The sequence below is a fragment of the Cyprinus carpio genome, chromosome A6 (assembly GCF_018340385.1).
Source record: "Cyprinus carpio isolate SPL01 chromosome A6, ASM1834038v1, whole genome shotgun sequence".
In the NCBI taxonomy this organism is placed as follows: domain Eukaryota; kingdom Metazoa; phylum Chordata; class Actinopteri; order Cypriniformes; family Cyprinidae; genus Cyprinus; species Cyprinus carpio.
Window position 1 is genome coordinate 29,128,807 of NC_056577.1, and position 27,069 is coordinate 29,155,875.

Genomic DNA, 27,069 nt, shown 5'->3' on the forward strand with positions numbered 1-27,069 from the left:
GATATGAGAGTTATTAGAATATTTCAGTGTAGGTGGAATCGAAATGAATTTATTGAAATAAATGTATGGTTGTCATGTAAGATTTATTATATATAACTATGAGTTTAATTAATTCAAAGTAGTCTATTTTTTATTTCATGCCTCAGTTTGTCACAAATATAAATTTCCTTTAGCACTTCGTTTGCTTTTGGAGAAGGTGCAAACACCAAGTGGCTTCCTGTAAGGGAAAAAATGAGACAAAAGTGAGATTAAGTGGAGTGAAAATCAAGATGAAGTGTAACTTTTTCATAATTTTCTATTTTATGAATTATTGTTATAGAACCCAAAATAACAATACAAAAAAAATTTAATAAATAAAAATAAAATCTTTCTTGTATTTTTACCTTAAAAAAACCCCAGGTAATTTCATGTTTATTCTCTAGTCTAGAGATTCAGAAGAGATCTCAAAAACTCAAACGGTTCAGATTGGCCAAAATACCAAAGTCTGCGATCAAAGGTCAGAGATCTCAAACATTTCTCATCAAATTCTTCCAAGACCAGATGATCTGAAATGCTATCCACATTCATTTTATTGCTATATTCTTGCTCAATGTCCAAATTTGTCTCATTTATATCCATTTTCATTCATCCAAAGGAAATTTGGTAAAGGAAAGGAAAACTCTGAGCTAATACTTAAATGAGTTATAATTTTCCTCTAGGTTGGCAGTACTGTAATTCAGTGCTGTTGAACAATAGACTGTGTTATTTACATCTTTGTTGACTCTGACAAGTCTTACTGTGTTTGCAGCAAATGATTTGTGAGGTTGTCATCAATAATCCACTCCACAGCTGTTTTAAAACAAATCGGGGAACAATACACGGTCTAGAATTCAAACAGCAGTCTGCACCTTCAGACAAGTCTTTTCGCAAAGCACACGGAAAATGTACTAAATGTCATGTTTGCTGCTCCTTTCTTCTGAGTTAAGTAAACACTGACAGGTGCAGCTGTTAGGATCACAGTGAAATGTCAGTAGTTAATGTTCTTTTGACCTCATTTAATCTGAAAGGCATGCTTATTTCCAATAGGAAGGTCATGTATAAATAATAATGTTAATCTCAGTAGCGATAATTACACGTTTTTGAATTATATTCCTAAATTACATTTACACTGTCATCTTAATATTCGTCCGGATGTCAACAACTGCCATTCAGTAGGCCTATTTAATGTGCTCATTTCTGAAAGGGCCTTCATACTGAAAGCGATTTATGAAAACAAAGCAGCAACAGTCATTTGTTGTCAATTATTCAATTGATTTTATTAATCAGGAATCGATTGGGATCTGAAAACTGGACGTTGCATGGGAAAAGAAAGAGGGATTTATGATGCCTTCAGAGGGTGGGCAAGTTGTTATATTTTGATGTAAGATTTTTGTTTGGAATAACATACACTTTTCATGCACATCAAGACCGGAAATGTGCTTATAGGATCCATTTTGATGTGGACTTCAAAATAGTTTGTTTAATATAATAATCAGATTTTTTTATGGCTTTCAGAATTTGTTGCACATTGTAAACACACCGATTGATTGATGGGTCATGTGCACGTAAAAGCTTCTTTCAAGCAGAAACAAAATGTTATCTCTGTGCAGCTACAGAACACATGCTGGTCACAGCTCTGCCAGTAAAGATTAGTTAAATGCAACCTTTTTCAGAGAAGTGTCTCTTTAACAGCACAACACTTATAAACAGGCTAGCTGTCAGAAATCAACACTTCATCATAAAAATGTAGTTTCGCCACAGGACACTTCATGAAGTAGTTGCAACACAGACAAATGTCAGTCGATCAACCCCCAATGAATGTGCTGTGATGCCCGCAAGAATCTCCTCAAATCCGTTAGGATGAGACAATCAATTTGCAGAAGTAATTAGCATACCAATTAAAAGTTATTACATTGATTCTCGTTATGTATCAATTTTCCACTCTGTTCTCTCTCACTGCTGTTGAAACATCTAATGAAATAAATTAAATGTAATTGATAAAATAATTAGGCGTCATTTAATTTGTCAATTATCAAAATTAGAAGGCTCGTGGGTTTTTTCCTCCATAGTAATTTTTCTCAGCACTAGGGGATTATGTGAAAGCATGCGCCAATTTTGAAAATCCAGCAACTCGTGAAAAGAAAATAATCTGCGGATTATGTAACTAATATCCTCTGCTCAAATTTCTGGTGTAAAATCACAAGTTGAGGACTTTTAAAAATAAAGAGATTTATGTGTTGATCTCTATAAGACCTATTTTGTTTACTTTCTTTGATAATTTTTCCTCCAATAAGTATTGATTTCATGGCTGTAGTGTTGCATTTTGGTGGGTTTGAGTGTTGCCTTCCTTTTTGTTTGTATACAGGGAGCTATCAGAGGATTTTCAGTGTAGTCTGGGTTCAGAGCTGGCTGTTCGATTTGTAGGGTTTGATCTTGGTGGGGGGCGGGATTATTAGAAATCGAACCTTAACCACTTGTACATTTCAAATGCTTTATTTTGATTCGTAATTAAATAAGATCACTTTATTATTTTATATTAGGGTTAAGGGTTTGTTTTAATCACTAACCCAAAGCATGAGCAATAATAATAATAATAATAATAATAATAATAATGGTTATACTTATTACATTAGACTACTATATTTGGAATATTTAGATATTTTTATGAATTTATTTTTGAATATAAAAAATAAATGTATTTGTAAAGTATAAAAAATGTAACATTGCATACCATAGTATTCTCTACTTTATAGATTTGTTTGTATTACAGTATGTTACTTTCTATGTTCTGCACTCACTGTGTTCTATGTTGCAGACTGTAGAATGAAAGTCCTCGTACAGAACCATTTGCTTTTTTCAAGCAAGTCAATAAGCATAGGTTAATGTGCAGCCCACACACTACTCTCTAATTAATGATGGTAAATGTGTCATAAAGGTCGTAAAGGATATAGATGAACATTCAATAGTTGCTCATTGCACAGGATGTTCATGAGGGACATGTGGAATGTTTATAGTAATTACTTGTTGACCAGGGGAAACGTAGGTGTGTTTATTTGCCGATTCACACGTTCATGATTAGATCTGCCTGACATAAGATCCTGATAGAAAAGCTGCAGTGCTGAGATCAAATTAGTACAAAATCTTTGAACGTCCATCTAATCAGCTCTTTTCTTGCTTCAGATAATTTTATGTGATAATTATGTCTCTTGTTTACATTTTGTTTTCGGCAGTCATTTTTTATTAGTCTAATGTAATAAGTATAACCATTATTATTATTATTGCTCATGCTTTGGGTTAGTGATTAAAACAAACCCTTAACACTAAGTATAAGCTCTTGCATTGTTTGTGCTACAGATATGAATGATAGCTCCAGTTGTGCAGCTTGTGAGGAAACATGCTATTACATTTCTAATTGTCCATATAATCCATATTTATTGTATTCCAAGATAACTTAATAACATACAATATTCATATTGCCTTTTCAGAATGACAGTAAGTTTATTTAATATTTTGGATCAACATATCAAATATATGCTTTTCAACAGACAGTAATTTTCAGTGCCAGGCCTCCAAGGGTGTCAGTGCAGGCTCTGTCCTAGTTAGAAGTGTTATTTAATGTCACAAATTCAGCAATTTATCAATTCAGATTAATGGCATTCTCACGCACATGCCTCAGGCTATAACTGTATACATATTTAATTAATTTGAGATTTTATGGCAGACTATCTGAGTGTCACCTTGGCCGGTCATTGTTTGTGCTCTTGATTCTCTTCAAGTCAATTTACTTTTTCAGCAAATGGTCAGTGAACAGAGACACAGAGACAAAAATGTTGATCATCAACTGCAACAGGTCAAATTAAATATTATATGAGCTCTTATATTTGCTTTTCATTTTGTATGAGTTTCGCAATTTCATTAAATATTATATCAAATATATAATATTAGATATTATAATTAAATCATAAATATTTTATAACAAAATTGAATTATTTCAAAATTAAATAGACAAAATGTACAAAATAAAAAAGCCAAAATGGTAAAATGTATTGATGTACTTATATATCCCATAAAAATATTTGATATTTTTTCAGACTAGGGAAAATTGAATGATTTTATGTGGTGATTTTTTTTTCTTTTTATATATAATGGAGGGAAACTATTAAAGATATGTTTTTTACTACAGTGAATTTAATACACATTTAGCCAATTATATAAGATTTATACAATTTTATAATGCAAAACTTTTTGATATGTCAGCATCTTTTTATTCAAAAATATTTTGTATAAAAATTAACTTAAGTTCTCACAACAAAAGACATGGTATTTGTGATGTTTAAAAAATTAATGGGACACCAATTTGTTTCCTGTTAATGGAAAGTGCCTTTCTGTCTCTTATTTTCTCTTCTTCCCTTTCTGTCTTTCAACATTCTTTTCTCTCTGTCACACTTTTTTTTCCCTGTGGCATCAAGGGAACAATAGCAACCTTGAACTGTTGAATTCATTTAGTCAGACCGGCTGACTTCTTGTTCAGAGGAAATCATCCAAGACCAGCGTGTCTGTCTAGATTAAAGGAGTGCTAGGGACGTTCTGAAATATTGAGGAGAGAGTGAAAGAGAGAGTAATTAAAGCTAATAAGTCAGAGGGGCCTTTCATTCGCCCGGGGTTACTAATGAAACCAGCTCTACTAAATGCTGTACCCGCTAGCTGGAGACCACATGAGCTGCAGGTGGAAAGACAAATGAAGGAGAATGAAAGAGTTGAGCACAAAGGAGTCTGTTTATCTGGATGTAAACGAATGGATACTTAGATGGATCTTAGTGATCTTAGTGAATGCCAGAGCCTTAGATGATGTAAATTAGCCTCACCGAGACTGTGCCATGTTGTTTGTGGAGGCTTTTTGTTTTTTGATGTTGCTGTGAACCTTGTTTAGTTTGTTAATGACTAGTCAGTACGGGTCAAACTTCAAGCTTTGGTGATTCTCATACTGCTCACTGTACAGATATCATAACAACATTAATGAGAAGGTAACCAGACAACTCTTGTGGCGTATGTCAATTAAACCTCTTTGTCATATAATTTTCAGGGCTGGCGATTTAAAATGTTAATTAAGTGTGATTGTGTTTTATAGAATTTCTGCTAATAAAAACTTAATTGATATAACAGTATAGTAGACCATCACATGTTTCGTTCCTATATGAATCAGATCAGATTTCATTCCTAAATGAAAGTGTTTTGAGTGAATGGTTTTCCACCAAATCTTGCTATTTCTCTTGATGAATGACAGGGTGGGTCTCTTAGCTTTGAACACTGGAAAATGCCTTTATCAGGGAGTCATTGAATGTTTCATTTAACCTTTACGTTAAAAAAACACTGATTTATTCAGGAACTAAACAAGTGACTGTTTTAATGAGTGAGTTACTGAACCAGTCACTTGATTCAGTGAAGGAATCATTGTTTTTAAATTAATTGGTTGAATCGATGATTCAATGATTTGCTCAAAAATATGTTGTTTCCATCTACTGGCATAACATAAGCTACAGAAAGAGTCAGATATGCCATAATTTAAGTTTTGTATCTTATAACAAATATTTAGCTTACTGTTTTTAAATGGCTAAATGTACAAATATTAAACTGTACTAAAATTACTTTCACAAATTTTCAGTTCAGTTTGCAGTTTTCTTTAAAAGATGTGGATATTTTCTATGCAGTCCAAAAAAGCTAGTTTTTACTTGCATTCAGCACTTGGAATATCTTAATTTTAGACTGTGGCTGTGCTGTTGATAAAACATATTTCAAGAATGCATCACTTTTCCATTCTTTTCAGTTCCACCCTTCCACCCCCTCATCTACCCACCCTTTCATTAAAATGACAGTAAACACCCCTCAAGTAAAATTCAGCCCCAGATTGCAGAGGATGGCAGTTTGTGTGATTTGTGAAGTGCGAAACATCTCGCAACATTGATCGTCACTTATTGAAACTCAGTCTCTTTAAGCATTCATTTGGCATTTATAATGGCCTGCGGTTTCCCAGCATCAAACCTCAAATCTTCTCCGCCTCACTAGACTTTTACCATTTAGCCAAGCTGTAAATTCTATCATCACAATTTCATCATTTTGTGTTGCACTAATCCACAAAGCTATTACTGCTCGATTTGTACTTCAAATAAGACGTTTAACTTTCTCATCTGCCACACTTAAGATATCTCATCCTTTTAATTGTCTTTATTCTTTTCTTCCCTAAAAGGTGAGAGTGACAGTTCTCAATCCAGTGAGGAATGAAGCACAGCTAAATCTTTTTAGGGGACTGCGCATGATACAAGAATGAATCATTACAAATGAATAAAGATTTGTGCTTTATGTAATGTATTTCAAAAGCAATTTCGGCACAAAGCCATGCATTCTGGGTAGAGTTTTCTGCCAGAGCCAGTGCTTTTAAAATGTTCTTCATTTTTCTAACAAAGGGGATAGGAAATGGTCAAATGATAGATGGACTTATATTAACTTGAATAAAGTTAAAAAGGGCAAAATAAGGGGAGATTTTGTCATGAATGGAATGCAGTTTTCTGAATACACAGAGATGGGCCCAAGGACAAAGGTAATCAGGGCATAACGTTCACAATGAGCACATACTATACGGCTCGCTTTTACCAGAGAACCAAGATGATTTATGAGCACGGCTCATGAATTTAGACACAGAGGCATTATATTTTCTACATTTCTGAGCTTGCTCAATGTTTATGACCCACAGGAAAATGTTATTGGCTAGAAGTTGCTCTTTAAAGCTCAGGAGGCGTAATGGAGTTCTCCATCATGTCTCCTTAAATGTCTGTAAGACAGTTGTTGACACACAATAAGAGAACAAGGCTTTAAAGTTCACATGAAATCAAAACTGACTGTATTTATTTGCAGATAAAGTCAATTCCCAAAGGATAAAATAATGTCATAGTCTACATTGCATTTTTTTTATTGTTAAACATCCTCTTTTATATGGAATTATAGAAGCAAAATGAATGACAATTGACTTTAAAATGTTGACTTGAAAATCTGTGTGACTCTGATATTTTATTTTTCTTTCCAAGGCGAAGCCACTATATCCTGACCAATTATGTTTAACACTTTCCATTTCTCAGATCATCCCATCACTGGGCAGCTGAACTTCTCCTTGTTATCTCTCCTCAGAAACTAGAGATATGTTTATTACCCTTTGACTCCAGACCAAAAATCTCATTAATGTAATTCCCATTATCTGTCCCTGGTAATTCTCCACTAATGACCAGATTTTTGTAAGAGTTTTATCTGACATGGAGCTAGCCCTTCACAGTAATCCCTTTAAGACCCGCCAATGCTAACTAAAAGAGAGCGAAGGATGAAAAAGAACAGAAGCGTACATGCTTTCTGAGAGCCCACCTTATCTGTAGCATTTGATAACCGTCTCCCCTCTGACCAGGCAGTTGTTGAAGTAGGAGTGTCAGTATTCGACAGCTAAACCTTAGCCAAAGGTTTTCTGTGACTGTGACCTTTATCATACCTCAACATTAATCTTGGTTTTATCTGTCCTTTGTACTACACAATGATATTTTGCTTTAAATGGTGATTAAAGTCAGGTTTTTTAGATGACCTTGACTTTTTTGTTCGGTCTTTTAGTGGTGCAAAGCTTTTGTAGGTGTGAACAAAAGCCGAAATAAAGTCTTCACAAGGAGAACAACCAGCCTTTATTTTTGACGGCCTCCAATGTGAATGTTCTTGTCAAATCATTAAAACAAGCAGAGGCAACACTTTTTAAATATAAAGAATATTCTCATGTTTATTGCTCCAATTTTCTCTCCCCACAGGTCTCTTTCAATTTTCAAACCATAGTTGCAGCATATTTAGCATATTTTGTATAAAATCCAGCTTTGCCATAACAGGTATAAATTACATTTTAAAATATATAGTAAAATATAAAATACTTATTTTAAAATAATTGTAATATTTCAAAATATTACTGTTTTTTTCTGTATTTTTTATCAAATAAATTGTGAGTACAAGAAGCATTAAAAAAGCATTAAAAAAACTTACTGACCCTTAATGATTATATATGAGAGCAGTGCTGACAACAGGTTTCTGTGTGCGTGGATGTGTGTATGTTTGTATGGGAGAGAGAGTGGGAGAAATAGAGTATGTGTTTTTCGTAATTATAATACGTAATTTTGTGGCAAAAACATGGTTTTATCCTTTTATTTACTGTATTTATTTGCTTGGTCAGTGCCATTGTGGGTTTTGGTTCTTTTGCTGTTGTAGGCTGTATGGACCTTTGAAAAAACTGAAATCTTTTGATGAAGAGATAAGGACATGTAATGCGGTCAAGACCTGCCTGGAACTACTTTAGCCGTGCGTTTCTCTGAAAATAATTGCACACCTTAGAACATTCCTCAACCAGATTCAAATCAGATTCAGTCATTCAACAGCCCCATAGTATAAATATATATTATTGTGATTTTCATTATTATTTAAATTTATGGGAAAATACATGTAGTTGTGATTAAAATAATGCCACAAAAACTTAATGGTCCTATTAATGGTGTTTTTACGCAAGTTTTTGTTTTTGTTTTAATTCACCTACTTGTTGGATTGACTGTAAATAGGGCATCAATTAGTGCATTTACATGCACCCTCTTATTGCGATTAAACTTTTCCTCATTTAAACGCAATTTTAATAATGCGATTAAACTCATAATTGCAGAAAGCACAATCGTATTAACATAGGTGGTGTACGCCGATTTTATATACAGGCATGTAAACAGGCATTTAAACACCTTAATCGCAGTATTGCCGCTCTGACCAAAGTGCGCATGTGCTTGTGACATGGGGAAGTCGTGACCTAATGGTTAGAGAGTCGGACTTGCAATCCAAGGGTTGTGAGTCCGAGTCTCGGGCCGGCAGGAATTGTAGGTGGGTGAATGTACAGCGCTCTCTCCACCCTCAATACCACGACTGAGGTGCCCTTGAGCAAGGCACCGAACCCCCAACTGCTCCCCGGGCGCCGCAGCATAAATGGCTGCCCACTGCTCCGGGTGTGTGTTTACTAGTGTGTGTGTGTGCCCCCAACTGCCCCCAACTGCTGTTCACTGCTGTATGTGTGCATTCACGAATTCCGAGTATGGGTCACCATACTTGGCTGTATGTCACGTCACTTTCACTTTACATGAATGACGTGACGTGCACCTGTAATAATAAGCAGATTAGAAACGAAAGCATAGCATTTCTGGGGAAAACACAACTCGCTGCCACCAGTGTGTTCCTTACCCTCATCCAGAAACGGCGAGTATAACGCGACGGCAGTGTAGGCAAACGAATTGCCATCACATTTCTATGGCACTGAAAAAGCATGAAATACAACCATACAAACGTGTTTTGCATTAGACGTAAATAAATTAAAACAGCGGCCAGTAACACACCTGCTCTTTCTGAGTCCATTATTTGTGCTGTCCAGTGGGGTATGTGAATAATGGCAGTAAAAAAATAAACACAATTCTTAGCGAGTAATAAGAATAATGGAAATCGCATGTAATTGGGAGTGAAGAGCTTTGCTCTTGACATCTAAACATCATAATGTGATTAAATCCTTACTCTGATTATTGGAAATAATGGCATTATTCGTGCACGTGTAAACGTAGTCAGTGACAGTTAAACAATGTATCCTAATGATTTGTAAAGCCAACCAATATACTAAACAAATGTTACCATTTGGCCTCATAGGATGGAGTATAGTTGCCATTTTCTTCTGTGCTATTAGACTGCCTCCATCAGTCCCAGATGTCTGCTTCTTTTTTTCAGCTTATTCTCTCATTAAGGATTGTTTGCCCTCTGCAATCGGGAGCTTGAGCTTATTGTTGGACATTAACAATTTAAATTGTTTTTGCTTTTTATCCTGCCAATTGCAATTACACTCTTCCAGAGGCACCAACTAATGAGTTTCCTCTTTCATACTCCCAAGACTTACGGCTAAATAGATCATCCTTCCCTCTCTGAATTAAATATATAAATAATGGCCGACAAAGATTAACACAAAAGGTCTGCTCGAACATCTCGGGCCGCCTGGAGACTACTGTTAGTGGAGATTGTTTTAATGAGAATGCAGTGGAGTAGAAAGCCATGCTCACGGGTTCTGTCCCAGCATTATTTCCACACATTTGAGGTGCTGGCCTGTTGAAACGAATGCGGGGTGTTGATAATTATCAGACCTCCGGTGTCGAGTTCTTCATGAATGGAAGCAAGGAAATTGCTCGGTGCTCCTAGAGACTCTTTGAGCTTCTGGGTCGGTGGGGTTCATAATCATCGCTTCTGTGGGCTCCAAAAGTGATCTAAGCCCACTAACCATACAACACATCATTTTTAGCCGTTTACATATACAGACCCAGTTGTAACACACAAATTATCAAGAACTTTTTTTTTTTGGAAGATTTAAAAGCAGAATTGTGGAGCCTAGCTTTTTTTTTAAAATAACTTATTTTAAGATATATGTATTATTTGAGCTTTAAAGCAGTTTAAATAAGTTTTACAGTTGTTTTAGGCAGTTTCCCAACCCTGTTTCCCAAGTCACCCCAACGCTAGACACAGCTCAGGGTATGTTTACACGTTAGCAATGTAAAAATGGAAAAGTTTTTCCTTCTCATTTTTTTGCGTACAGATGACAGATGTTGTCAAAATGATCCCCATTCACACAGATCTGTGAAAGTGACTGTATTATGCATGCCTCCCTCAGATATGGGAGAAATCCAAAATGTCTGCTGTTTGGGGTGGCTTTAAGAACTGGGCTGAAAAACACCTGGTTTTAGGGTTTACAGTATTACATTGTCATGGCAATATAGTTTTAAAATAGGAAATACCTACTAAAACAGTAGTTTTTCACACCAAATTCATGTTAACATGCGTATATATATGTTATAGCTATACTGTTAAACCTGTTAGTATTTATGTATTTTTATGGATTGGCCCCAAAAAACTTACATTTTAAGTGATTGACTGTAACCCAGATTTTTGCTTTTTTGTAGAGAAAAGGGTGGACAAGTCAAATTTGATTGTTGCAGTAATCAACATTATGCTTGTTTATTGAGCTTAACTTGTACTGAAGCCGTAGTATTCCATTAAAGCTTCTTTCTCCATTGACGGCTATTCAAAAGTAGCTGTGAATTCTTTCAAAGCTGAGTTTTTTTTGTGATATTTCTTGTAGGATTCTGAAAATTTTGATGAGAAATGCTTGAGTTCATATTGAAATCTTTGGTTTTTGATTGCAGACTGTGGTATTTTGGAACATTTTAGCACAGAAGGTCACTTCTAAATCTCTAGGGGAGACCAATACTTATTTCAATAAAATGTCATAAGTTAAAAAAAAAGCACATTTGTGGGGATTCTCTGCACTGTATCCAATTACCACCAATGCTAGACTGCAAGAAGGAAGTTCCCTCGATAGAGATTAACGAGGATAGATCTGCAAACAGATTCTCATCTCAGAATCAATTAGCATCCCCTTTAGCTCTCTGAGAGTGGTTTTATAGCGATGGCTTTGTGCGGGATACAGTGAGGGCATTGATCAGACCTGCTGCACTTCAGACACTTAATGCTCTCTGCACTTTGCTCTCTTCATCCCTCTTGTGTTCTGTGAAACTTGTTTTTCTCTAATTCATCTAGTGTAATTAAGGCAGAGGATAGTAAGTCAACAAACCTGAAGATCCACTATAGAATGAGTGAACGGCTTTCACTGAAGAGAATGTGATTTACACTCGGATGTCAGTAAATATAAGTGATATAAGACTGACTATTTTTTCACTGTGTTGTGCTTTAAATCTGTCTATTGATTAAAAATATTATTAACTTACATTTTTCATTTTTTTGAATGTTTGTTTATATATATATATATATATATATATATATATACACACACACACACACACACACACACACACACACACACACACACACACACACACACACCTCCTCATGCATTATATGTACGTGCATTGTGCATTGCTTTGACCGTTCTTTCTAGAGCCAGCCTTCTTGCATGCCATGATTAGTTGATTATGTACAACTACCTTTCGGTCATTATCTTCAGTAAGTATTAAAACAATAGGAGAATAAAGTCAAAACCGTTTTCAAAATGATTTGCGTTTACACATATGTCCAAAAAACGCTGTATTACATTTAGTCGTTTAGCAGACACTTTTATCCAAAGCGACTTGAGGACAATGGAAGCAATCAAAATCAACAAAAGAGCAATGATATATAAGTGCTATAACAAGTGTCAGTTAGCTTAAACGCAGTACACATAGCAAGGGCTTTTAAATAATATAATAAATAAAAAGAAAACAGATAGAATAGAAAAAGAAGAGCAAGCTAGTGTTAGAGGTCTTTTTTTGCTTTTGTTAATTGTATAATAAATGAAAAGAAAACAGATATAATACAAAAAGATTAGAAAGCTAATTAGATTTTTTTTTTTAAGAATAGAATTAGAATAGTGAGTGCTAAAGTTAGAGGGTCAAATAAATATGAAAGAGAATTGGCGCTGGCGCTGTCACCTTGTTAGTAAACAGTAGCTGTAGGGGAAGTGACTTCTTTGCTGAAGAAGCTTTAGCAAACTCTTGAGCAGCAACAACAGTACCATGTACTCCACAATTGTTGTGTATGTTTGTTCGTGCTTGCCTTTACAATTGACACGTACTGCGCATGTCTACATACCTAACACATAATACACACGTGCATGACGTCAAAGATTCCCATATTGGGTATTTACACTGAATCGATAATGGTGCCATTTTCAAAAAAATATGCGTTTTCAGTCCCCAAAACGCTGTTGTTGTGTAAACGAACAGGCAAAACGCATGAAAAATTTCCCGTTTTTGGCTGAAACCATTGTCATGTAAACGGCCCCTGACTCTCTTTATAGAAAGCTTGCAGCAGACTTTCTCAATCTCACAGTCTGCTGGAGCTGCACATGACCTCCTGTTCTGTCTGGCACGTTTCAAACACACAAGCACACGCGCGCTCACACACATGAGGCAGACTGACTCCCACAGAGCCATGAAGGTGCGCATGTGTAGGGGGAAAAGCCAGCTCTGTCAGACCTGAGCGCTGTGGAATAGTGTGAAATCTAATGAGTAATTCTGTGCTGTATAGCTGCAGCTGTTATTGCAACTGCTGTTGTTTTTTTCTTTCTTTCATCTTATTATTTTCAGCTGGTAGTTTGACCACATCAGAGCACATACAACATAAAAATGGGATTATTTTATCATATTCTTGTCACACCAGTACTTTTTTGAAATTCACTTGGTTATTAAATCATACGAAATCTCATTAGTATTCAGATTGTTTTTCCTGGTTTAGATGTAAACAGTACATGTAATTAGGTCATACTGTAAGGACTAGTTGATAAACAAACAAACAAATAAATTTAATTTTAAATAATAATAATAAAATACATTTAATTAAGTGATTTAAAAAAATATTTTATTTTAATCATTTTATTAAACAATTTTGTTAAAATAATTTATTTATTTCTAAGCCCTTAAAATAATAGCCTTTAATTTTAATTAAAGTTTTAGTAACTTTGTTGTGTTTTTGTCATTTGTATTAGTTTTTGTGTTGTCTGTATTATATTGTATTTGTCTATGAATGTTTTGTTAATTTTATTTATTTTTTTAGTTATTTTAGTACATCAAGTTAACTAAATTAAAATGAGATATGTTTGTTTATTTTATTAATTTTTTTTTATGATTTTAGTTTTAGGTTACTATAATAACCCTGCTTCTGTGACATCACTAATGTTGATTTTGGCACTGAAATTTAAACTCAGTACATTTTCTAACCAGATTCTTAGCTGTCCAAGTTAAAAGTTTCCACCCTCAAGTCCTTATGTTACTCCGGTCTCTAGATATGGCTACGGTGCTTCCATCCCTGTAAGCCTGTAGGATTTTTCTCACTCATTTTTTTATCTGCCAAGTGAAAATCATAAGTCTGATTGCTTAGAAAAGTAATAAGACACGCCTCCCCCTCAATAAACCACTCGATATGTGTTATCATTCATGTCTGTAGCACAAATAGATGGTTGCCTTTGCAAGCACCACTAATAAACCAACTGACCATATAAAAACATATATACGCACAGAAGAAAAATTAAGCTAAACGCTCCATTCGCTACTTCACTGACACGTCTTTGGCACTTTCATTATTGCTCATTATTGACTGACATTTCAGCTTTTGTTTGATTAAACTGTAATGTCTATATCATGTATCAGCACATTTGACATTTACCAAGAGACTGAGTGTGAGGTGAACAGTCATTTACTAAATGAGCTCTATCGCTCAGCTCAATGATATGAACGGCTGAAGAAAATAGATAGGGCCATTTCCTCCCTGATATGAGCTGCTTCTTATTCCTTTTTTTCTCAGGCACACACCACATTATAGCGAGTTATGTTTCAGTTTAATTATATAATATCCACGTGATCCGATGATGTGCTTCATGTGATTGTTTAGTGGAACTGCTTGTAATAATCGAAATTATAATCACATACACAACTTATAATGCAATTGTTCAATCAACAAAGTACGTTTAGTTAGAGGTACTTTATTTGTACTTTATATAAGTTGATTCATAAAAAAAAAAAAAAAAAAAAAAAAAAAAAAAAACCCTGACATTTCCATTTTTCCAACTAACTGAGTTGTGGTGGCCCTGGAATCAGGTAATCTTATCTATTTCAGTTAAAGTCAACACTTAGCATTGCACATGCTAAATACAGCTTATTTAGCATGTACATTTACTCAACAAGTAAGACATTGTCCCTATAGCATTAGCGCAGCCATTGCTCAAAATTGTCAAAAGCTCTTTTTTAACTGCATCAACTTTGTCTCAGATGAAACGTTTTAGTTCATATTGTAATTTCTGATATTTTGATTGAAATATTGATATTTAGATACTTAGATTATTTCCTGCACTTTCTCATGCTTTTCCTAACAGAAATGTTTCTCTTTCACCTCCCCTTCATGATTTCTCATGTCTGCTTTTCTCTCTGTCAGTGTCACTTTCATTTCATCCATGGCATGTCCATTGTGAGGCCACTGTGCACATTCATCTGACCAATGTGACATTTGTCTCACTTAAAAACTGAGATTCACATGTCAGTTTGAGAGAAGTAGAGAGACATTTAGACAGATGGAACACATTTCTAATATTTGCATGCCACTAAGTATTTCAGATCAGTATGATTTGCTTAAAGGTTAACAAGATAGCACATTTCTACAACTGTTTTAACCAAGCAATCATTATTTTGAAGTATAAAAATAATATTTCCTTAGTTTTGCTTTCTAATAAGCCTGGCTTTGAATATTGTTGGCTCTGTGACTGATTACTTTGTTACACTATTGTAAGTCACTTTGGATAAAAGCATCTGCTAAATGCATACATGTAAATATTCCACATAGTTATACACTAAATGAACACAAGGTAAAATTATATTTTTTTTATTATTTGAACAAATACTCAATTTAAGAATGTATTATCATAACCTAATTAAATGCATGGTTGCAGGATAAAAACAATCATTGATTTAGTTAAACTTGACAAGTTGCAAACATTCTTTTGATGAGTTCTGTTGACACAATGTTGTTCATTACATCAACTTATAGGGATAATTCACCAAAAAAATTTCTTTGTTCCCTCTTATTGTTCCAAACCATATGGTTTTCTTTCTGCTGCTGAACACACACAAAAGATATTTTGGAGAATGTGGGTAACCAAACTGTTGCTGTGTTGTATAACAATACATTCTGATTTTTTAAAAATGCCACATGGAGACTACATTTATGAGGGATGTCACAAACTACTTTTTGAGTTAATATTTGAAGTTGATAAATTGGAAAATAATAGTTTGGTCTGACTTAGTAGTTCAATTTGTTTATTTGAAATAGAAACGTTTTTCTAGTAATGTGTAAGTAAGAGACACTACTACACATGTTGAATGCTTATTTAAAGTTTCATTACAAAAAGGGTTCAAGGAGTCTATTGAAAGTAGCACATCAAAATCAGGATATTCAGTTCTTCATTTTAATGTATATCACCAGCAAAATTATTACAAATATACTGTGAATATTCGAGTGTGGATGACTATAAATGGCCATTATTAGTGAAAAGCCATGAGCTCTAAATCATCTTTAACAAGTCCTGTCCTTCCAGAGCTGCCAGCTGAATTATACTAATAGGCCTTTGTGACTGTTTGATTTGCCACATGGGAAGAGCCTCCGGAGCTGCGATGTGTCATTGTTCATTCCCGCTCTCTCGTTTTCTTTTCCCAGATGTTACTCAACTCTCTATCAATTCTATTTTTCCTTCCTTCCAGGCTATTATTCCACTTTTAATTCTGTCGTCTTTGACTCTTCCTCTTTTACCTCAACACATTCCTTCACGACGCTCTTGTCCTCATTCTTTTTCCTTTTGTTCCAGCTAATAGTCTCAGAGACGGTAATAAATCTCGACTAGCCCGGTTGAGACAGATGAGCGGTGATGATGACGGATGGTGAGGAATTTACAGGATTACAGGTGGAGTCGGCAGATTGATTGGGTTTGCGTTGCACACGAGATAAAATAACTGTCGGAAGATGCGAGATGATGGGCTGATGTATTGCTCAGTCAAGCCTGATGAAGAGAGGAAAATGGACTTGAACAATGGTTTTACAAGCTGCCTTCTCACTCCCATTCACATCTGTGGCACCATGTCTTTGTGTACCTGGTGCTCTTCCAGAATTCAAAAAAGAACCCAATTATTCTTTGACAAGAACAAGCTGGCAATAGCAGTTCAATCATACACTGCTGTAGGACATGTAGGCCATAAACACACTGCAGCTAAATACAGTTGTCAATCCTCTCAACTGGTATGAGGTACAAGAGCTAAAAAACCACAGAAACAGAGGTATGTTGACTCACAAACACTGATATTGTCTTTCTCCATCAAAAATTTTCACCAAACGCTGCAGACAGCAGTTTATTTATGATTGCCAGATGAAAATACATTACTCTACAAAACAGCTTCACAGAGGTAAAAGTGTTGCAATCCATGTTGATGAGTTAAAGCGTTGCTATGGTTATAACTCTTCTTAACTGGTAGAACAAAAAGTCAACAGTTATTATTATTATTATTTTTGGTATAATACTCATAATTATAATAAATTTATAAATTAATAATTAATTATACTAAATGAACCATTAATGAAATTATTAACATAAAATATGATAAAGGATTACACACACACACACACACACACACATATACAGTATATATATATATATATATATATATATATATATATATATATATATATATATATATATATATATAAATTTGTGTGGTCCTGTATTAAGTTGATACTTGATGTCCAATATAAAATCTCAGTTATGAAGCAAAACCAGCTGAGAACCACTGAGTTACAGGACTTTAGACATTACACAGACATAAATATAAGCTTAATGCTGTTTTGCCGATAGCTTTAATCAGCTGTATTACAGGATCCAGGCATGTAATTATGGCTGTACATGATGAAGGGTGTTTGGCTAGCTAGTCTGCATGTATTATACAGTTCACACACCCTAAATCTGAACGTTCCTTTAGTGTTTCATATACATTGTCTTCTGAAAATATTTGGAACAATGTCAGGGGATGAAGACAGTGGGCTTTCCTTTGATGTTTTACACATGCTAATTATACTGTATGATTGGATCTGGCATCTGAACCAAACTTTGAGGTTGAGGAGTACTGTTAATGAAGTACTTTAATTATGTCACATAAGCAATTAGTCCTAAACTAGCAGCCGTATTGAAAGATATATTTGCTGTAGTTTTTCTTTACCTTTTAATAATTAAAAGCCATCAAGGGACTGACCCATTGACACCCACTAAACAGTTAATTTGAGCACAAATTAGCCATAATTCTACCACTGTTAACACTTCAGTATATCTAATAGATGATACTGAAGAGATGTTTACTGTCAAATGTATAAAATAATCCTATATACAACATAAACCCCAGGAAGATATTAAACCAAGACAGGCTAAAGTATTACAAGCTAGAAAAATGACAGAAATCAATATTAAGGTAAAGATATTTGACTTCTACAGGCCAGAAAGGAAATGAACAGTCTTAACTGGATGGAAACCATGAGAATGAGCAACTGAATGCTCATTTGAGCAATGAATCACGATGACTGAACTACACCCACAGCAAACTCATCCTCTTCAGCCAAGAGCTGCATGAAACCTCATACCCTAATAAGCGTTTATAAGTCGCGGGGTATATTTACAGAGGTTAAATAGATTAGTTGTTCAGAGTGGTGTTTGAAGACATTTGATGGGTGTGTACCTGAATATTTATCGTGAAAATCTCTTCTCAAACTCTCATTTTTGTTTTATTTATTTCCCACAAGGCTTGGGCATATTACTCATCTCTCCATCACAATGCTGTATTTGTCGCTTTTTTCTTTTGATTGCTCCATTTGCACTTTGCCAAACTCTTCAAACCTTTCACTTGCACAAACACACTTGAATACAGAGCGAGTTTGACTGACACATACTGAGTGGAGAAAATAAAAGCTCTCTGTTGAAATGTATTGTAAAAATCTTCTAGACATTGATGCACAGGTTGGTCTCAAACCGACAACCATTGATGCTTCTATTGATTGCCTACAGAGTCCTGTAATGTTATGTAAGTAGATGTGATCTTGCCTACTTTGGAAAAGTTAATTCAAAAATCAAACTTTTTGTCCAAAGTTGTTCCAAGCCCATATGATTTTTTTTCTCTTTGTAGAACACAGAAGGTGTTTTTAAATGATAATGTTTACTCTTGCAGTAAAATGAATGTTCTATTTTTGTAAGAATACTAAGAACTGCATGAATCATTCAAAAGTGATTCACTAATGATGGATTCCTTGGAGAATCACATCCCACAATCTAAAATTATTTTTCACAGAATCTATCTCAGTAGTAAAACTGTGATTTTATGAACAAGAAATTCAGTAGTGATTGATTTGATTTGCAGCTCATCAGCATGTACGCCTTCAGACTTTTTAGTTCAAAGTTTTGAGGGTTAGAGCAAATTTTCCTTCATTTGAAATGTTTTTCAGAAATGTCATTACTTGAAACATATTCAGTCTTTCTCTCACTCACTAGATGTCTGTGATACAGTATAGACTGGACTGTGTCCCAATATGAGTTCTGGTTTCTCAATTTGGACTCCAATGCAATACTTCTAATTGAGTGTGACATGTTAACGAGAGCTCATCAGTTACGTCCTTACTTGCTCAGTCTGCCTGATAGAGCTTAGCTCATCATGCTGGAAAAGTCATTGACTTTCCCCTTGACGGCTGGCCAGATGAAGAGGTTTTCCTAGACTGTCCGTTAATGAGCAGACAGTAATTATCACAGCAACCTGAGTGAGTCAGATACGTCCATTCAGCCGAACTCATTCATTAGGCCTGAAACTGATACATACTGCGCATTTAAAGGCCTGCGGTTCACATTGGAAATTGCTTTATATTTAAGTTAGTGCTTCATGTCTAGACCTATACACCCAACTGAATGTATTTCTGGGTTTATTATATCTTAAACCAGCTTTCAAAAATATATGACTCCTGAGTTTGGATACTACGGAAGCCTGTTTCCTCCACTGAATAAAAAAATTAACTTTCTGTCTTTCGATTCTGACTTTTCTCAGAATTGCATGCTTATATCTTGCAATTCTGACTTTATAACATGCATTTGCGCGATATAAAGTCAGAATAGTGTAATATTAACGTGAAATTGTAAGAAAATCAGCCTTTTTAAATAAGCATTTTTTCCTCTCAGAATGGGACTTTATAACTCGCAATTGCAACTTAATATCTCACAAATCCGAGAAAAGAATTGCAAGATGTAAACTAGCAACTGCATGAAAAAAAGTCAGAATTGTGAGATAAAAAGTCCCAATTATCTTTATTCAGTGGCGGAAGTGGGCTTCCAAAGGATATATTTACAATGTATGAATTTATTAGATATTCAAGTGGCATCTGCAAACAAATGATGCTAGAACTTTCTCAAAACAAACTTCATTTTTCATGTTCCACCAAAGATTGACAAATGTAAAGTGACCAAATATGAAATAGTCATTTTGAACATTGTATGTATTGTTTTAGTATTTAAGTGTACAAAAGGTAAGCTTGTGTTATCATTCTTTAACAGAAATGCCACCTTTTTAAAATACGTTTTTGATATTTTATTAATGCAATGACATCCCCGCAACTTTCTTTTTTGTATTTTATCTCAGATTTAACTTTTTAATATGACAGCTTTACAGACAAATATGCAGAATGTCTGCTGCAAATGACAGAGTTCAAACAGGGCTCATGGGTAAATGTGTCATTCTTTACATAACACACTTCAAACAGCTTATTCCTCATAAAAAGTGATCATCCCTTAAACTGCATTTCATATTTGAGACACATCACACGCACAAAGTGTCTTTGTTCTAAAAAAGGCCCCAATCCCTGATGTTATTTACTGTTGTCTGGCATTATAGTGCCTAATCTTCTTCTCGAAGGCAGTATCCGGTCATTGTCAAACGATGTGCTAAAGAGGTTTTTAGTCTCTTTTCAGCGTCACAAAGGGTTTTTTTAAGTACTTAAAAGGATAGTTAATCTTTTAAGTGTTCGAACAAGTGCATTAGGGTCCCTTGGCCTGCGTTCTGCTCTTATTCACAGCCCTGCTGTCTGTTTTTTGGCACTCAGACCCACTGACCCAGAAAGCAAAGTCCTATTGTTTTTAAGCCTTCTTTATCTCACAATAGGGATGGCATGGCACAGGGAATAGGACTGCAGAGTCCTGATCTTTCATGGTTTTTAATCAAACAATGGTTGATTTTAATGGATGATATAGTGTTAAGTTATGCAAGTGCAATTTTAGTTCATTGGAAGGTGGATTCAACCATGAGAACCTGAAAAAAATTGGAAAATAAAGCATAGAGGTTGTTCATTTTCATCTGCGTTCTATTAATCGTATTTTGTGCAGTTACAGAGAATTGAATGTAAGCTGCATCCCAAACTTTTCATTTATTGTATTCTGTCAACACAAATGAACTCTGAGCTGCAAAAACATGCTTAACAACAGATTAAATGTCGTAGGTTATGTCTCAGACAAACATTCAAACTCATATCATTACACCATTGCGTGTTTGTTACTGTCAGGGCCGTGATCGTAAATTTGGCAGTGTGTCAGTTAGAGGTGGCTGGAAAATTAGGATGTTATGGATGGGAAGCTCTCGTGCACTTAGACACACTCACACACCCTTGAGATGGCAGATGAGTGATTTTCAAAGAGTTGTAAAGCTGTCTGTCTCTCCTCTGTATGTCCTTGTCCGTTTTGTTCCATCCTACCGTCTGTCAAACATAGCCCTCCCATGGAGACTGACACACTCTCAGAAGAATGATACACACACACACACACACACACACACACACACACACACACACACACACACACACACACACACACACACGCACACACACCGTGTGTTTCACTGTCTCTTGCAATAGTTTTTCTTTTTTATTTGTTCTGATAGTTCTTTTTGTGTCTTTATCAATAGAGAGCTAAAGTCTCACCTGAAAATCTGAATAGTTCAGTATGGTCCTTGGATATTTTTTGGGACAAAGATACGCATTTTTTCATTTTAATACAGTCACATTCTTTGTAGAATTTGTGGTATATACATACCAACAGACATTTTTGAAATTATATGCTTCTGTTAGATTTATATCATTGTATAAAGCACAGTACATAAAGCATACAGCCCACTCTTAAACAATAAACATTTTAAGTTGGAGGGATGATACATTGTTGTCACTTGATGACGTCATAGCATGTTTAATTCAGTATGTCATGTTGAGTCATCCTGGAAACAAACAAACAAAAAAAAAACATTATTATGAATTTTTAATCCACGGTCTTTTGCCATTTTTGGCAGTCTAATTGAGGAAAAAAAAAAAATGTTGGTTGACCTTCTGTTTGATTTATCGCACTGGAAATCAGAGGGCATTGTACTGTGGCAAATGCAATTGGCCTACTGTGTGTGATATGTATATTCCATACATTGGATACAGAACAGCTCTATGTTGTTTACAAATAGTATGAGTAGTATAGTAGTATAATGTAGCCTAACTCATAGTTTTGTGTCATGAACAGTACTGTGACCTCAAACACCCTCTTACATTACCAACAAACTCACTCTCTACAAGAGCTCCCAAACACATGCTACTTATTTACAAATTTCAAAGTAAACTGGATCTATCAGTACGGTGCTGGAGACACTGTTGTCTTTGACTGACTGCACATTTTCAAACATTTGTTACTGGTGAAGTGTGCATTGATGCTACCTGTCTTTCTTGAAGCGAGTTTTGTAACAAATTAGAATAAGATGCTGTTTTCAAAGAGTGTTGGATTTGCCAATTACTATGCGACAGAAACAAAACAGATCACTTTAAATGAGATTGCATTTTGAATATGCTTGGAGATTTCGACTGATTAATACTGCATAAATAGAGGGAGATAAAAAGGAAAAGAAGTAAGAGGAAAAGTTAAAGAAAAGTTTTATATACATATACACACACATATATATATATATATTTATAACATTTATACTATATAACATTGTACTATATACTTGTATATTATATATATATATATATATATATATATATATATATACTATACTTATAACTTTTACATTTTACATTATTATGGAATTCTTTGTGCTCATTTAAAAACTCTTTTATAAAAACATTTCTTTTGTTTCCTAAATAAACCAGTGTTTTGAATGAATCGGTTGAGTGAAAGATTCAGTCATAAAGACAGCCACTTTTCACCACCTACAGGGCAATCGATGTAACCTACAACACAGAACGAGTAGCTGAGAAAAATTTGTGAAGCTGTATATGGAAATGACTCTCAGCATGAGTTGTTTGTGATTCAGATCTTATTTAGAGGTTTTATGCATACAATTACAGAAGGGCATTATGCAGTTTTTTTGTTTATTGCAAAGTTGAACCACAGTTTGGCATTTTAGAGCCACATAAATTACCTGTAGGAGTGACAGAAGATGACAAAATTTGGAGCGTCGTTTTGTTGCTCTTTTTGTTTCATCCTCATCTTCTTTTGCACCTTCATAATGCACTTTTTTCAGGACTGTCTTTTCTGCTTCTCTCAGCACTTGTCCTTTGCTGGAGACAAACAGCACAACATAAAACCTTCTGCCTCCCGCTACTTCCCCTCTCATCTCATCCTTTTCTCCCTCTCATCTTGGTATTTTGTCATGAGCTACAGAATCCAATCCTGCATCAGAAAGGAGGACAGAAGATGATCTGTGTAACAGAACCGTTTCGGATACAACAGGTGCTCCGCATGCACACTCAATTATTTCTTTGTCCCTTGCTGAAGACATGTTTACCATCCAGAAAATTTGGAAACTCTAAACTAGATTTTTACTAGATTATATGTGAGTGGTACTTTTCTTTACAAAAACTCACCAAATTGGATTACGTGGGTGTTGTAATTGGTTGCCAAGGTGTTGCTAAGGTGTTTTGTGTGGTCACCAAGTTTGTTTTGTTTTTAACATGTTGCTTTGCAATTGCTTAGATGTTTTCAAAGGTTTTTAGCAGGTTGCTATACAAATTCTAAGGTGTTCTGTGTGGTTTCCAGGGTGTTGCTATGCTGTTACTGAGTTGCTTTGGCTGGTTTTTAATAAGTTGCTATGCATTTGCTTAGGAGTTTGTGGTTGCTGGGGCAGTTGCTGAGGTGTTGAATTGTTTTTAACATGTTGCTTTGTAGTTGCTGAAGTGTTTTAAAACATTTTTGGCAGGTTACTATTAAGACATTAGTGTTCTGTGTGGTCACTAGGGTGTTGCTATGCAGTTGCTGAGGTGTTCTGAGTGTTTTTAAACATGCATACTGTGTGGTTTTCAGGGTGTTGCTTTTCAGTTGCTGATGTGCTTTGAGTAGTTTTTAACATGCTCCTACTGTATTTACTCGGGTCTTTGTGGTTGCCAAGGTGTTGCTATGCAGTTGCTGTGGTGTTCCGAGCAGTTTTTACGTTGCTTTGTAGTTGCTAAGACTTTTTTTTTTTTGTGAAAGTTTTTCAGCAGGTTGCTATGCAGTTACCTAGGGTGTTCTCTGTGGTTGCCAGGGTGTTGCTATGCTATGTGGGGGGTGGGTAGTTTGTTGGAGTTTTCCACCTTTTGCTCGCTTTCCTTTGCGTTTAAATAGCTTGTAAATGCCCGTGCGCATTTTACTTCAACTTTTAAGTTAGCGGCAATTTGCTTTCTTTGCATTTGCTAGTGTGTTTTTGGTGATTATATACTGGCCCAGGTCAAAATCCATTCATATGGTGCTGAATTAAGTTAAATGCTGAAGTCATTTTTGAGTTTGTAGTTTATTCAAATTTCTAACACAAAGTATGAGCAATAATAATAGTGCTGCTTGTCTTAGAAAGCAGTCAAGGCAATTTCTGTGGGCTTTTTAAATGAGCAGTGTGATGTAATATATCATTCAAAGTTTCTTTGATGTAATAAATGAAATCTGTCAGGACCCGAGATTTCATGCAGCATCCTTATGCTACCATTCATGAAGCTCGTAAAGACACTGTGTTATTTCAGTGAAAACTGATTAAAGAATACTTGCACATTGTTCAGTCAATGAAGTAATTATTTATGAGTTATTCGGGGTGAGAAATGTCATGAACTTCACCACAAAGGTTTTTCATTGAGCAAATCATGAATTATTGAACATGCAATTTTCCAGCCAGCTATACAAAGCAGTATGACATCTGAAGAACAATATAGAAACTTGGCGTAAAACATGATCATGTACCATGTTTCACTGCTTTTTTTTATTAACCTGATAATTTGAAGGGGGAGACAGCAGTCTTGATAATGTGACTTTGGGCATTCAGACAGCACCTTTAGAGAAGTGGCTCTTCAGTGACACCGTCCACTGTGGACAACAACTTGCTGCAATATGACCTTCGGGCTCCTGAACACAATCTTAAAGTGGTGAATATGAGCTAGAGAGGGGCTATAAAAATGTTTTAGCTTCACTTTGCAGGATTTGCAAAGCACACTTGAGCTCAATTTGGAAAAGTAACTATTAAATTGCAAAATAAAATTAATTTAATTTTAAAATATATTACACCTCACATGGAATAATGGTTAATTTTTTTACGGCTACTTTTCTAAAGCCAAACATCCTTGATGACGTATGCACCCTTAAAAAAACGACCTCCGGAGGACGTAGCCTCCGAAATGAGACCCAGTTTTGGTATTTAATGTTGCATTTTTTTTTTTCAGTAAACACCGCAGGTTCATACTGAAGGAGGTTCTTAGATCATATCTAAACAGACAGCTTTAATATGAAACATCTAGAATGCATAGAGGCAAGCAAAAAAGGCTCTGAAAAGTGTTTGGCCTGATGCCTCCTGACTCTTTGACTTTATCAGCAGCTCTGGCCTGTCTAGCTCCACTCGTCCTCCATTCCCTCCTTTGTCAGTCACTTCTTCTCAGGTGGTCAGACTCACCAGGCAAACACTCAATCTAACTATACGCCACTGCTGCTCCTACTGCCCGAAATATGCCCATTGAACTCTGACCATCATGGCCTCCTAACCATCCCCATACACTGATTGGCCTCCTCACCCTGTCTCCTCTCCACCAATGAGTTGGTGTGTGGTGGGCGTTCTCGTGCAATATGGCTGCCGTCGCATCATCCAGGTGGATGCTGCACACTAGTGGTGGTTAAGGAGATTTCCCCTTTATATGTAAAGCGCTTTGAGTGCCCAGAAAAGCGCTATATAAATGTAAGGAATTATTATTATTATTATTATTATTATTATTATTATTATTATTATTATTATTATTATTATTATTATTGTTATGCAGTTTCTAGGGTGTTCTGAGAACTTGCTATGGTGTTTCTAAGTATTTGTTAGCATGTTCTGGGTGAACACTAGTCTAGAACATGCCATGCATTGCTAATCTGTTCTGAGTGGATATTAGTATGTTGCTAGAGTGTTCTAAATGGTTGCTACGGCATTACTATGTGGTTTTTAGAGCATTGCTAGGTTGTTGCTAGGGTATTCTGGGTTGATGCTTGGACATTGTTATGTGGCTGATAATGAGTGGATAATAGTGCATTCCTATGCAGTTTTATAGGGTGTTCTCTCTGAATGGTTGTTATGGTGTTTTTAAGTAGTTGTTAGCATGTTCTGGCCGAACACTTATCTACAACATCGCTATGCTTGGCTGATCTTATCTGAATGGATATTAGTATGTTGCTATGTGGTTGCTAAAGTGTTTTGAATGGTTGCTAGATTATTACTTTGTGGTTTCTAGGGCATTGCTAGGTATTCTGGGTGAATGTCAAGACATTGTGTCATGTGACTGATAAAGATTGCTACTGTAGGTAGTTGCTTGCTTATTCTGCGTGAATGCTTGGATATTGCTATGTGTTGCTGTTCTGGGCAGATGCTAGGGCATTGCTACATGGTTGCTAATGCGTTCTGAGTTTATTTTTAGTGTGTTGCTATGTAGTCGCTTGGGTGTTCTGTATTATTTCTCTGGGATCTCTGGTGTGCATTCTTCCATTTTTTAACTGATTTTTAATAGTAATGCTCGCCTTAGCAAACGATCATAACTAAAGCAGAAAGAGACAGGGACAGCAGGAAAGAAGTGTTAATTACATTTTCCTCTCACTCTGGATGTCTGATAAAATTAAATGTAGCCGGCAGCTGTCACCTGTTGGCTGATTTTTGGATGATTTCGCAGACGTGGTTTGATGCTTTACATCTGACAGAGTACCGCCTCTGTAAAAACAATTCTACACACTTAAACTCATAGTATGCCTGTTGTTTCTCAAATTTGAATGCCAGCCCCCTCAAATCTGCATTTTCATGCCTTATTAAACACAGCATGCTAACGAGAGGAATAACTCATCAAGAGGATTTGGAATGGCAG